Below are 11681 nucleotides of genomic sequence, written 5' to 3' on the forward strand. Positions count from 1 at the left end.
TGCTTTTTGTCATCTTTGCGCTCATTGACAGCTCTGTAACTTGTAGAAAACTGGTAATGATGCAAATAACCCTTGTTCACAAAAATGCATGTGCGCTGAGTTTGGCACAATGCAATGGCTTATTGCCCGTGGGCAGTTTGTACATTCATTTCAGTATTCCTGACTGTCTGCATACCTACCTTACGTTCCTTTTTTATTTTTTTAAATTCAAGTTAGCTAACATACAGTGTGGTCTTGGTTTCAGGCGTAGAAGCCAGGGATTCATCCCTTAACATCCGAGACCCAGAGCTCATCCCAAAAAGTGCCCTCCTGAATGCCCATCCCCCATTTAGCCCATCCCCCCACCCAACACCCGGCCAGCGGCCCTCAGGTTGTTCTCTGTATTTAAGATGTTCTTCTTCTTTTTTTTTTTTTTTTTAATGTGTATTTATTTATTTTGAGAGTGGGGGAGGGCCAGAGAAAGGAGGAGAGAGAATCCCAAGCAGGCTCCACGCTGTCAGAGCGGAAGCCTGACACGGGGCTCCATCCCATGAAGCCGCGAGATCACGACCTGAGCCGAAATCAAGAGTCCGACACTTAATCGACTGAGCCAAACTGAGCCGCAGTTTGGAGGTGGGCACTGTTATCATCTGTCGCGTTATAGGGGAAGAAACTGAGGCACAGAGAGGCTAAGAGGCTTGCAGAAGGACACACAGCAGGGTGTCTGGATTTGGACGTAGGACTCTGGTTCTGGATTGTGCCTCTAAGAATACTTGAGCTCTGTTACTGATTAGCTAACCCCACAAAATAGGCCTGGTATTTACAGATGAGAAGCACAGAGTGGTTCTGCAACTTATCCCGGCACACGAGGCTGCTAACTGGATGATTCTACAACAGGACAGACAGCTGTCCCCAGTAGTGCTGGTGTGTGAGGGCACCGGTCGAATATTAATACAGATCATGGCTAACGTTTATGGGGTGCTTTCTAAGTGCCAGATCCTGAGCCAAGTGCTACACCCAGCTCAAGTCACTTACCCCTCCCAAAGGCCCTACAAGGCAGATTATTTCAAGTAATCTCTACACCCCACGTGGGACTCAAACCCACGACCCCCAGATCAAGAGTCGCAAAGCCAGAGAATTTCATTATCCCATTTTACAGACAGCGAGACTTGGAGGCACCCTGGGAGTAAATTGGTTCTCTCTTCATCTCTGGACTTATTTGGGGCTGAGCTTTGCAAGCTGCGGTGCCTCCCCCAGGGCCCCCATCGGGGTCTGCCTTCAGATCTGCTGTGCGTGCCCCGGGCTCCCCCGAACCCCCAGCCCGGGCCTCTCCACCCCCACCACAAAGACTCAGTCCCTGGACTTTCGGACAGCCTGGACACCGGACACAGACTGACCTCCACGGCCGATCTCTCCAGCCGGGCTGGGCTTTGGGGCCCCCCTGGCCTTGAAAATCTGCTAATTATCGCGGGGTGGGGGCGGGAGCCCAGTGTCCGGGGCCTCAGTGAGGGGAGGTGCCGCCAGCTCAATCTGTTTCCTAGGGACTCGTCAAGCTCAAGGGAAACGAGCCGAGTAGCTGCGGGGGCGGGGGCCCGGGGGCGAGCGAGGCAGCCGAGCTCCTGGGTCGACTGCCGAGTGATGAGGTATTAACGAGGAGAAAACGCCGGAGCACTCGCTTCGTTTGCAAGGGAAATGACTTGACGGGGGCCCTTCATTTGCAATCTCTGGGCCCGGAGTTTTTGATTAGCTGTTGGGAAAAAGGTCCCTCCTGTTTTATGCATGAGGGGGTGTGTGCCGGGGGAGGGGGGAGGCGGGAGGCGCCAGGGGACCGCACCCGCCCTGGGCCTACTCCCACCCTTGTCTCCTCTCCCTCCCAGGTCGGGCAGGAGCCTCCCCCTTGGTGGTGGGAATGGAAAGTTCCCAAAGCGAGGCTTCCTCCTGCTTTGCCTGCAAAGTGTCAAATAGACCTCCATGCGGGGACTGGGTGGGGGGGTGGAATTTAATGAACTCGGCGCGTGGGAAGGAGCCCGGCTGGGGGCAGGCGCTCCTCTCTGGTGCCAGCCACCCACCCGGTGACTTTGTGGAAGCCCCTCCCCCCACCCGCTCCTCCCTCCAGCCCCTCCCCTTCCCACAGCCCCTCCTGGTGCTACCTCTGACCCAGACCGCCCCCCCCCCCTTTGGGCACTGGGGACACACGTCTACTGGGAAAGCCAGGGGGCGGGAGACTAAGCTTAGGTGTTTTTCAGAAATGCTCTCTGCAGCGCCTGGGTGGCTCGGTCGGTGGGTTGTGTACCTGCCTCTTGATTGTTGGCTGAAGTCATGATCTCTCCCGGTTGATGAGTTCGAGCCCCCAGCGGGGCTCTGTGCTGGCCTGCTTCCGATCCTCTGTCTCCCTCTCTCTCTCTCTCTCAAAAATAAATGAACATTAAAGAAATAATAATAATAGGGGCACCTGGGTGGCTCAGGTCATGATCTCCCAGTTCAAGCCCTGCATTGGGCTCTGTGCTCACAGCTCGGAGCCTGGAGCCTGCTTCCGATTCCGTGTGTGTGTGTGTGTGTGTGTGTGTGCGCGCGTGCCCCTCCCCTGCTTGCACTGTGTATCTCTCTCAAAAATAAATAAACATTAAAGATTTTCAAAAATAATAATAATAACATTTTTTAAAGTGTTGTCTCCAACATTGTCGGAACACTCCTTTAAAAGTTAGACATTACTGGGGCGCCTGGGTGGCTCAGTCCGTGAAGCGTCTGACTTCGGCTCAGGTCATGATCTCGCACTCTGTGAGTTCGAGCCCCACGATGGGCTCTGTGCTGGCAGCTCGGAGCTCAGAGCTCAGAGCCCGGAGGCTGCTTCGGATTCTGTGTCTCCTTCTCTCTGCCCCTCCCCCGTGTGTGCTCTCTCTCTGTCTCTCAAAAATGAGTAAATATAAAAAAAAATTTTTTTTAAGTTGGACATTACTTTCTGGTCCTTTCCTTTCACATTACACTCTTTCCCCCTTCCTTGGGTTTTGCCCACCTTCTGTAACACTGTATTTGCTGGCCCCCCTGCCCTGCAAATGTGATTAAATGCTGCACGAAACCCTGCTCGGTGCTGTGAGGGCTGGAGGCCGCACTCCTGGCTGGGGCAGCCACACAGGGTTAGGTGGCCCGCAGGGCCCGGCAGGTGAGGCAGGACTGAGCCAGAATCCTGACCAACAAGAATGTGGCTGTGTCTCCAGACAATGGGTGTGGGGGGTGGCACCCAGGATTCACCCTCCAAAATTGCTGAGGGTCACAACCGTGGCCTTGGGAGTGCCCAGGCGGAGGGTCACGTGAGTTCAGGGGCTTGGCTGCCCCTCAGGGCCATTGCCAAATGGCAGGGGGTGGGAATCCTGTCATTGTGTGTAGGGCACCCTGCCGTGTGTGTGCCTTTCAGACCCTGCTTAAAGTCCAATTCTGCCACTTACCAGCTGGTGGCTTATCCTCTGAGCCTCAGTTTCCTCACCAGATGATCGGAGATGATCGTCCCTACCTGAAACGGTTATTGAAAAAGTAGAGATGATGTGCGAATGCATGCGACTGCCATGGGCCTTCGATAGACAGCAGCTACTGCTCTGAAACTCATCAGATGGTGTTTCCTCCGGACCAGGTGGGGGATGGTGGGGAACAGCTCTGCCTTAGCCTCAGGATCCCTGCCCTGCCAGGCACCCACCCCTGCTGGGGAGCTCTTCTTCCTCCTCCAACCCTGAGGGGGGCTCTAATCGAGGTGAATTAATAACCTGGAAGAGAGGAAGGAGCCAGGTGCAGCCCCACAGCTGTCCCAGGATTGGTCAGAGGGATCCCCAGGGACCCCTTTCAAGGGCACCGAGACCCCTGGAGGGAGCCCGGTCTTCACGATTTTCCTCGAACATAAACGTGGGTGGGGATTGAGGCTGCACGGCCTGGGTGTTCAGGAACATCTCCCCTGCTGCCTGGCGTGGACTTGACTGGTTTCTGAAGGCTGGGCTGTATCGCCCAGTGGATGAGGGTCCCGCAGGGACCTGGGGGGGGGGGGCGGCAGCCCCATTAGCATCTGGACCTTGGAGTCAAAAGGGTGGAAAGTTGGAATTCCCATCCCCCCTTTCTCTAGCCACATGGATTGGAGCAAGTTACTTAATTTTTTAGTTTTATCTTTTACTTTTTTATTTTATTTTTTATTTTAGAAAGGGAGAGAGTGTGTGCGAGTGGGGGAGAGAGAATCCTTTTTTCTTTTTAATTTTTTTTTTAGTTTATTTTTTATTTATTTTGAGAGAGAGCAAGTGAGAGAGGGCCAGAGAGAGAGAGGCAAGCACAGAATCCGAAGCAGGCTCCAGGCTCCAAGCTGTCAGCACAGAGCCCTATGCGGGGCTCGAACTCACAGACTGTGAGATCCTGACCTGAGCCAAAGTCAGATGCTTAACCGACTGAGCCACCCAGGCCTTCTTGTACCCAAATGAGCTCGTCTCATACCCCTTGTCCTGCAACCTTGGTATTTTTTACTTTAACGTTAAATCTCAGAGATTGCCCCATGTAAATACATCCGCAGTGTTTCCATCCTTTGTAAGAGCTGCGTATCCTGCCACGGTGTCCACGCACCATAATTGACTTCACCATTTGCTTACCGATCTACATTAGCTCCCGATACTTCTCTCTCACAAGCAACAACGCCACAAATGCCTTTGTGAATCCATGTGCCGGAGGTCAACGTTTAACTTTCAAAAAGTGAAAAGCGTGGTTCTTCCACCAATAGAAAGTGATTATGTACCTACGGCTTCTTGAACTCATTAACGAAGGAACCAGCAGGCGGATTCAAAGAGAATCCAAGAGCCTGGATACATACAGGCTCCGGGAGAAATCTGGAGCAAGACAGGGGCGTTAAGTACAAAGCCGGTGAATGTCCTCCAAGGTAATGAAACTGTTACCTTTGGGACTAGCTTTTCTACGGGAAAATCATTTGCATCTCTCCCAGACAAAATTCATTTGAATGGTTATTAGACAAGAATCATTTGCATAGTTAACAGGTTTTTACAAGTTGCTATCTGCCCTTCAGAGCCACCAAATACCCTAATTAATGGTAAAAAAAAGTAGGTCACAGCAAGGTGCAAATGTCTATGTAATCAGATGACCCTCGTGTGCAGGTGGCAGGCACATCATGTCCCAGCAGGAACGGAAGGCCTGTTTCCCGGTTTCAGATTAGGTCTCTTAACGTAGGACAGCTGTGGGACACGCGGCCAGCAGACTGGCTGGGTCCAAGGGTGCACGCGTTTGTAGTTTCCATAGAGAGGGCCCGGAGGCCCTCTCGGAGCTCATACCGGTCAGGCTCCTCTGTGATCTCTCCGCTCCCTGAGATAATTGCACCCATCGGGATGCTGAGGGTTAAGTACTGCCGCGTGGCCTCTGTTGTTTTGGGGAGGGGGGAGGAGGGGAGCAGAGGAGGGGGGTCCTCTGCCCCACCCCACCGCTGTCAGTCACTCCAGTGGGCCAATGGCGCCTCCCACCGCTGACTGTAGCTCACAGAGAAGTCACCACCGCGCCTTCTAGTGACACCGGTGGCCTCTTACCCACGCCTCCCGCTCTGGGAAACCTCTTCCAGGCCCCCCCCTGGGGATCGTGCTCACCTGGCAGTTTTCCGTCCTTACTCGGTGTACGTCCTGGAACACGCCCGTCCGTGTCTCTGGCCTTTGGATGCCTCCTTCCCCAGGGCCGCATGGAATTGTGGCGGTTCTAGCTCAGTGACATGGGCATCGCCCTCCTGTGCTTCCAGGACAGTCCCAATAGTGTAGGCATCATCCCCTGGGCTCCTCGCTGGGGGGGAGGTGATTCCCCGAGTCCCGGAAGATTGCTCCCTCCCCGGCTGCGTGTTCCGCGCCTGCGATCACACACCTTCCACACCGAGTTCCCTGTGCTCTCTTCTGGCTCCCGCAGGGACAGGCTGGCTGGCTTCCCCAGTTCCTCTGGGGCGGGATCCTTCTCCTCTGTGTCCTCAGCTGAGCTGAACTGCAGCTTGACCCTACTTCTCGGGGGCCAGGAAGGGCGGTGGGGGCGGCTTCTGCAAGGGATGTGTGTTTCCGGAAGGGAAACTGTCAAGTCTGGAGGGTGGCGGTGCGGGCCCTTAGCAGCGAGGTGTGGGCCTCTCTACCTTTTCCCAGAGCACCACTGTCCCTGTCTGGTAAGTGTCTCCTCCATTTTATCAACTGCCAGACGATCACACCAGCAGGAGCGCTCTCTTCCCCCCGCCCCCCCCCCCCCACGCCAGTTCACCGCGGGTAAAATTCTAACAAATGTTCTTCCCTGTGCCAAGATCTATCTGTGCTCCACCCATTACCACGACCCCAAATTCCAACCTAGCGTGGGTGTTTGGGGACCACTTCTGGCACCCACTGTCACAGGTTGGGTTCTCCAGGAGGCAGACTTCTGAGTCAAAGGTGAGCATCGGAAGAGTAATCTGAGGTGCTCGTGGGAAGTCCCTGATGTGATGTTCTTTGGAGGCGGGGCCTTCGGGAAGTAATTAGGTCATGCTCTCAAGCAGGGGATTGGCGCCCTCAGAAGAGGCCAGAGAGCTCACTCGCTTTCCGCGTCGTGAGGGCCCAAGAAAGAGGCCTTTTGCAACCTGCCCCGCTCTCGGTCCTCACCAGAACCCAGCCCAGCTGGTACCCTCGTCTCCGACTTCCAGCCTCCAGAACTTTGAGAGTCAATTCTGTGGATAAGCCACCCAGTCGATGGAAGTTTGTTGTAGGAGCCGGAACGGACCAACAGACAGAGTCAGCCGGGAGGAACCAGCGTGGGGGCCTCTCAGGAGGAAGGACAGTGCAAGGAAACCAGGCTCCGGGGAGGAGGATCGGACCTTGATCATCTGCAAAAGAATCCCAGTGGATGGCACCCCCAGGGGCCGCCTGATGACACACAGCAGATGGGGCTCCCCGCAAAGCGTCCCAGGCCCCAGAACGCTAGTCACATCACACTCACTGGTGTGTGTGTGCACAGCGGGGCCTGTGTGAGCAGGGAGAGCGCGTGCCCACCGGCTGGGCCGGGTGCACATCCACTCCGGAGACCCCAGCCCAAGCTCGGAGAGAAACCACTAGTCTACCCTCAGCACTTCAGGCTCAGCGGTCACGGAGGGTTGGCTGGGAGACCCCGACACCCTTCAGAGACTGTTCTCAACCTGGGTGGGGCGGGGTAAGGAAGGGACGCCCTTTGTGCGGGCTAAGCTTTGACGTGTGTTCGCAACCAAGTGGTCAGAAAAGGCATCTTCTCGACCCGCCGCTGTTCGAGACGCACCAGGCAGGCTTTTGCAAACAGCCTTCCTGAGAAAGCGGGGAAAGAGACCCACCGGCCACCTTGCTGTGCAGGGACATGGGGCCCCACAGTGACCAGGTAACTAAGGGACACTCAGAGCCCTCAGGGACAAGAGCAAACAAAGCTCGGATCCTAGATGTGTGGGACCAGTTTGACCCCCGCTGTGAAGAGAGGTCAAGACAAGTCCATCTCGGGGAAGGCAGAGAACAGGCAGGAAAAAACAAAACAAAACCAAACCCACATCCCTGTATTTTCTGAACCAAAACTTAGGGCCCCGGATTCCCCCCTTCAACTTGAGAATGCATTTAAATGAGAAAGGGGATAAGAGCCTGGACCACGTGGTCTGCCCCTGCCAGCTCTCCCCGGCCTGGGGGTGCCCGCTATGCCGGGGTCCTCGGCACAGGGTGCCTGCTACTAACCACGCCCCCTCGCCAACCCCGTGACTTGACGCCAGCACAGCGCGTCTCTGGAGCCCCGCCAAGTCAGCTATAAATGTGAAGTCACATTCTGTTATGCATTTGACAACCCTCCTTTACTGAAAAGAATAAAAGCTCACGAGCAGAAATAGAAAATGCTACACAAATATATATCCGTTAATATAATAGTCGAAATTGCAAGGGTTGCAGACCACCCAGGAGGAACGAGGTCTGCACCTTGGGGACCCTGCCTCAGGGCCGCTGTCTGATGGGTCAGACGCAAACAGCTTCCACCTCCGCCCCCCTCTCTCTCCCCCCCAAATCCTTTCGAGACCAGGTGGAGTCCACCAGTGCAGTAGGGAAGGGGTCCCTGAAACCTGGGAGCGAGTCACGATTTTGTGAATTGCATTCTATTTCAGATGCCCCCTCCCCAGGGGCGGGTGCTTCCTGTTTAACAGGAACATTTCGGCAAGGTAAAAAGAAATGATTACAATGCAAATAAGCCCTCTCCATTCTATCCTTTTTGGGGGGTGAATCTGATTTTCGCTTTTCTCTGTGTTCAGAGCTGGGAGCAGCATCGTGGTTGCGAGGGAAAACCTAGGTGGGTCGCGATCCAGCCGAACGCTCCCCAGGCAACAGGCAGCACCCTGCGTGCGCTTCTGTGGGGGAAGATGATGCTGGGCTTTGAGACCCAGCCAGCCCTCAGGTCAAGGGCGTGGCCTTTGCCCCGAGACACCTGGTTAGCCTGAGAGATGGTTTAGCAGAGCCACGATGCTGCCTTTGTTAGCATCCTTGTCGGCTATCCTGCCTGTCCTTGCCCAGAGCCCTTCTGGCCACCCGGACCAGCTTGCCCCCTTCCAGTCCCATCCGTGTGCTGTCCCACAGTGAGTCACCCCACCTATCCACCCCTTACGACTCAGGACCACCCTTCGACCCAGGCAAGAGGGACCCCTCCCCTGGGCCCCAACTTTAGAAGGCCCCCACTCTCATCCTCCCCTGGGGAAACCCTCCCCAGGGGCAGGGAGTCTATCCAGAGTTGTGCCAGATGTCACAGGTTTCTGCAGGACTGCCCTTGCTTCGGACACCAGCTGCAGGTTTGGGGGTCCCTAGGCTACCCTCACTTCTGATTAGCTGGCTGCAAATTTGGGGGTTCCAATACCCCCTAATTTTTAATAAATCACTAGAATGGCTTACAGAACTCTGGAGAGCACTAAACTTCTGTTTATAGTTTAATTATAGCAGAAGGAAGCAAATCAGAACCAGGCACAGGGAGAGACACCTAGGGCGAAGTCTGTGAGGTCCCAAATGTGAAGCTTCTGCCACCCTCCAGAACAGGACACCCTCCAGACATATCAGTAAGTGACAGAGGTCATGCTGAACACCGGCAGCGGGGAAGCTTATTTGTGCCTCAGTGTCCAAAACTTTTTTTTAAGTTTATTTATTTTAAGAGAGAGAGAGAGAGAGAGAGAGAGAGAGAGAGCAAGCAGGGGAGGGACAGAGAGAGACAGGGAGAGGGAGGATCCCAAGTAGGCTCCACGCTGTCAGCATGGGACCAAGAGGACATACCCGCTGCCCCCTGTCTAAACCATGCTCTGGAGCTTGGGGTTCCAGAAGCTCCGCCCACCCTGAGGTGCTACAGGTGGTCGGCACCCAGGTGAATGCAGCCCGTCTCACAAGCGGCATGGACGGAGCTGGGATGTGGGGCTGGGGGTGGGAAGGAAAAGGGGGAAGGCCCAGCCGTCTCGCCTGGTGCCACCACGTTCCAGCACAGCTGTCTGAAACTTCTGAACTTGAATCTGCCCTTCGAGGTGTGATAAAGGCCTATCATTGAGGTAGGAAAATAGACTAGATCATATTTTATTGAAAGGTTTGTGAGCTCGAGTTAGAGTCTGTAAATGTTCAGACCTGACGTGTGCACACATCCCTCGTCCTCTCGTCCAAATGTCAGGCCGGGCGCGGGGAACACTTCGGTGGGTTCGCTTTGCCCCAGGATTGAGTCTCAGCTCCAAGGGAGGCACCAGGCACCCGGTTGTTATTTCCTGCCTCATCTCTGGCCACCCCGCCACCCCCAGCTCCTGCCCGAGGTCCAGCCTCCCTCGTTGTCTGACAGTTCCCCCAAAGTACCAAGATGCCAAGGCTCCCAGTTTGCTCCCGTCGTCCCCTGCCTAGGAAGCCCTCCCGCCACCCGCTGGGCTGGCTGGCTTCCCCCAGGGGAAGGCTCCGGCAACCCCCACGGGGCTCTGGCTGGCTGTCACCGCTCCTCTGTCTGACCGGATCCCGGACCGGCGATCCCGGGGGACAGGAGTCGCCTCCTTCACCTGTGTGGGCAGTCGGGAGGGGCTCCGGGCCTTTGGCTCCGTGGACGGCAGAAGGGAAAAGCTGTTAGAAGTCACCGTGGACGTCTTTGGGGGGGGCTGTTATCCTACCGATGACACCCTTCGACTGGCTCTTGGGTTTCCTGGATCAGGACCGAGTTTGGTTCAAGTTTTGTGGGCTGTGGGGATGGAGGGCCCTGCGCCCCAGACAGGCTGGAAGACTGAAGCTCGAGTCCCAGGTCCTGGGGTGGGCGTGCCGGAGACTGTGACGTGGGAGGTGGAAGGGTTCTTGGAATCGGTGACCACAGTCCCGCCTCAGGATCCGCAGAGGTGGGCTTCTTCCAGCCTTTCCTTTGCGGCCTGGCTTTGCTTTTCCACTTGGCCTCTTCCTCAGATACCAGGAAAATCACCATCGGTTTTGCATAACTGTGAAGGCAGCCGCAGATGCCAGGAAATCCCTCTGAGGCCTCCCATCCACCCTCCTCCCAGCCTCAGGGACCTGGCTCCTCCCAGTCTGTTCTTGGGAAGTTGGTGGATGTTTATTTGTTTAAATGCACAGCTCCACATGTGCTCCGCCTCCCAGGAGAGCTGGAAACGGGAGGCAGCACGCAAGCACATTTGGAAAGAACCGGGAGCCGGGAACAGCACCAATCCGGGGCCCCCCAGAGGTCTTGGGCGATTTTCTCATCCTGCGCCTGCGCCGGCTGGGCATCCATGTGTCCCCCTCACCTGGAAATGGCGGGAGGAGACTGGGAGAGACAATGGTCATTTGAGCCTCAGTCTTCCTGCTGAGGACCAGCGACGTCCATCATTGTTCCCTACAAATTAATAGTGTGGCCCATCCCTGTCGCTGTAGCAACCCCACCCCCAGTGCTCTTGCGATCATGGAATGGAATTTATGGACATGCCATTCAGTGAACTCTTCTCCAGACAAATAGACCTGGGAAAGAAATTACCGGAAGCCCGGCACCTCCGAGCGAGTCGTTTCCAGGAGAACCGTTTGATTGGCTGATGAGGGACCCAGAAACCACCGCTGGAAAGGACAGATATTAATTAAGGAGTGTTCCAGAAGTTGACCCGGCCACCGCGGAGGAGTGGGCTTTGTAGATCCCACACAGGGTTCCTGGCACCGCAATTAACCCAGAGCCATCCAGAAATTTCCGAGACAATGAGGTTTTATTTTTCTCCTACTCTCCCACTGTCCTGGGCTTGATTACAATATTTCCCACCTCAAATTGCCTTCCTGGGCTCCTGTCCCTGGGAGGGATGCCACGTGCAGAGCAAATGTAGCTCCAAAGGAGAAAACCTAGGAGCCGCAGGCTGGAGGCTGCTTGACGGGTCCACGGAGGCTCCTCCAAGCAGGCAGGATGATAGCGACTCTCCAGGACTGGGCCCCCACAGAGAAAAGACCCCCCCTATCCTGCGTGCCTACCCCCCCCCCCCAAATAACCACCATTCGTGTTTTGGTGAATATCCCCAATCCTGCTTCGAGGTGTAATGTCCGTGTTGACTCTTGTCAAATGAAGCACTTCCTTATCTGTGTCTCCCTTAGCCCCTTAATCACCTTCCCTCCTCCAGGGATGGAAAGGCTGGCAAATGCCATGGCTTCTGGGCAACTTCTCTTAGGTGACCGCACCATGGTCTCTTCGGGTCACAGAGACAGTCTTAGAATACTCAGCCC

The sequence above is a fragment of the Acinonyx jubatus genome, chromosome E1, assembly GCF_027475565.1.
Source record: "Acinonyx jubatus isolate Ajub_Pintada_27869175 chromosome E1, VMU_Ajub_asm_v1.0, whole genome shotgun sequence".
Classification (NCBI taxonomy): Eukaryota; Metazoa; Chordata; class Mammalia; order Carnivora; family Felidae; genus Acinonyx; species Acinonyx jubatus.